At 40.6% G+C, this 3,160-nt stretch overlaps 1 pseudogene; it reads right to left on the bottom strand.

Moving 5' to 3' along the window:
* Positions 1-1,248: 1,248 nt before the first annotated feature.
* On the bottom strand, positions 1,249-2,892 carry LOC120192971 (annotated as a pseudogene).
* Between the last annotated feature and the right edge of the window lie 268 nt (positions 2,893-3,160).

The raw sequence follows: 3,160 nt of genomic DNA on the forward strand, positions 1-3,160 counted from the left end.
CGGCCAGTAAATGTCTGATCGAACTTGTACCAGCAATCAACAACGAGGTGGCCCTTTTTCCCAAATAATTGGCATTAAACTCGTGGTCGACCACGGCCCCGACCTCTAGTTTGACCTTCAACACTAGTTCCAGACCTGCCACAAGACCGATCATGATATGTATGATTAACAGTCTTCGAGCTAAAACCAGATTGAGCAAAGTGAGCACTCATCGGCAAAAACTCTTCTTGAGAGTCAAAACCCGCAAGTTGTGTTTCTGCATCGATCAGCATCGAGCAAATCTTGTCAAGGACAAGGCGTCTTTCATGGTGGTTATGAACGCAATATAAGGTTAGTACTCTGAGGAAGACCTTTTAGAATGCTCGCAACCTGTTCGGCCTGAGGAATCGCGTTGACACACAAATCTAATGCATCACACACCTTTTTGATGCGAGTAAGGTACGCGCATGTTGTCACTGCCTTTCTTGAGTGACTGGAGTTTATAGTGTGCCTTTCTTGAGTGACTGGAGTTTATAGTGCAGGCTGATGACCACCGTAGTAGACCGATTTACAAAGAATTACAGCACCTTACTCCAGACCGCCGCTGTCGTCTCTGCTCCAACAAACTGGTACATTAAATGTGAGCTGATCGTGGATAGTAACCAGGAAGATACTGTATTGTCTTATGCAACAAACTCCTCATGCGGTTCATTTGCCACCATATCATCATTCTCATCCTCAATTGTTTTAGGAGGAGGACACGCCGCTCCGATTAGTAACTGTTCCAGCCGATGATTGCGAACAGTCAGTAAGATTTGTTGTTTCCAAAGTAGGAAATTAGCTTCATCAAGGATGATGTTAACTTTCTTGTTTGTGAAGGTCTTTCCAGCATGAGCCTCCATGATCGAGAGCTTGGCACAACAGGCAAGGAACCTCAGAAACGTCCGGTGAATGATACCATGTCAAGCAATGTTGTAATTACAGCAAAAGGAACTAACGGAAACGAATAAGAAAATCATTCTTTTTTGAATTAGCTCATCTTTACTTCTCACTTACACTTATTATTTATAGCACACTTATAACAAACTCTAACAACTTAACAACCCTAATATTGTTTCCTAATAGCTTCCCTATGATGGTTAGCCACATCCATCTTCACCTCTCAGCTTACATGCATGGTATGCATGAGCACTCTAGCTTATGTGTATACACTACTTTAACATATCTCAACAAACATCGATCGAAATTTAAAAAAGGGAAATGAAGTTGTTAAGCTCCAGCTTCAGGAGACTTGATACCTCTACAACTCATCATCAGCATTTCTCAGGAATTGGTCCAACCATTGCATTCACTAATATCCAAGTAATCATATGGAACCGCCGTATTCAAACCTGACCGAACACCGCATTGGCTCTCCACAATTTGAACTTCAAATTGTTTCCTTCATCCCTGAGATTCAGCTCCAATTCATCCAAGGTTGCGTCATCCCCGAGATTCCGCTCTAATTCATCCCAGGTGAGCAACAACGACAGTGTAAAAGCACCCCAATGATTGAAATCCAATGCCTTTACTAATTCATCATCTCTAACATAAACATCAAATGTGTAATCATCCGATTCAAATTTCAGTCTCCAGTTGACATTAAAGAGTTTTTCAATCAACACTTGAAGATCATTCTTCTTCCCACAAAGAACTGGATAAAATGTAGTAACCTCCCACTGCGAAATTCCTACAAGCTTCTGGCCCCTTACAAAGCAACAAAATTCCAATTCCGGTCGTAAAGACGGTACCATTTACAAAGGGCAAGGAAGAAACTTGGTGGTCTTGAAATGGTTTTGTCACTACTTGAATATGCATGGAATAGATCATGGATCAAAGAGTCAGATGAGCGAAGCAAGAGAGCAATGTCGGTGAATGTAGTGCACCGGAGAGTCTCGGATGTGCATATCCATGCAGAGTTTGTTGGTGCACTCATTCAACTTAGGAAAGATTGCACCCCCAAGGGCTTCAATTGACTCCTTAATCTTTAACTCAAATCTAGGGAAAGAAGGTGGCAACGAGGGTTCTGCTTCGATCCTTCTGATACTTGATAATCTTCTTCCTCATCTGGAATATGAATTCTATTCGGAAAGGCATCCTCGTTTGAGATTGAAACAGGAAGTACAAAAGGTCCCGAGTCATCGACCAGGTACTGGACAAAAGATTCAAGAAGCTCATGAATCAAAGTCCTAATCAACACTGATTTAAATTTTGGGTACCATTCTTGAATCTGGCATCGGTCTATTTCTTCTTCCTTTATAGCTGCAACAATGAAATAGCTGAAGATATTTCAGACATGGTAATCTTTAAAGACATGAAAGCTACATGTTTAATAGACACGAAAACACTGTAGTAAATACGATACATTAGGTTTTAAGCAACGTTAACTTTATGGTTTCATATAGAGCTGAGCGGTGTCCGCTGCCACTATTTGTCCACCACCGTTAAAGAGCTCAACAGCAGTGTGAACAAGTTTCACATCAATAGCCTCAGATCACAGCCGCAAATTGCAGTGTAACAGAAAATATCGGCGATAACAGTCCATCGTTTCGCTGCACCGATAGCTTTTTATTTATAAAATGCACTCTACAGAGTAAACAAAGAGAGTGCGAGACGAAACAGAGTAACAAGCAGTGGGGTTCAAAACAGAAAACCAAACATAGCAGACTGATACATATAACGCAAACTGGACCATAAACTCTCGGTAGAAATTAATCTCCAATTAGCAAGACTAATGCATATAAAGCGGGTTAGCCGAGAAAAGTAGATACAAATGTATAACTTTCTAAAAATTAACAGAAAATAAGATCAATCCAAAAACCCAATGACAGCACAAGAAAACTTGCCTGGAACATTTTCCCCCAATTTTCCCATTTTTCCCGGAGATTTCTCAGGAAATTATTAAAGAACGACAAGGAATTTGAATCTTAATAACGGTAGAACAATTACGATTTGAAGTCCAACCCTAGCTCAGACAGACAATTTATAATATTATATAACTCATGATTGCTACACGTAATTAAAGCTTTGATTTGATAGCGGAGAGAAGGAATCAATGGACTCAATGAAAATCCCAAACAATATACAGTTTGCTTCGAGAGGATCCGGCGGGAGAGAAGAAAGCCAGCTGAGGAGAGACAAA

The sequence above is a fragment of the Hibiscus syriacus genome, unplaced genomic scaffold (genome assembly GCF_006381635.1).
Source record: "Hibiscus syriacus cultivar Baekdansim isolate YM2019G1 unplaced genomic scaffold, ASM638163v2 tig00116984_pilon, whole genome shotgun sequence".
In the NCBI taxonomy this organism is placed as follows: Eukaryota; Viridiplantae; Streptophyta; class Magnoliopsida; order Malvales; family Malvaceae; genus Hibiscus; species Hibiscus syriacus.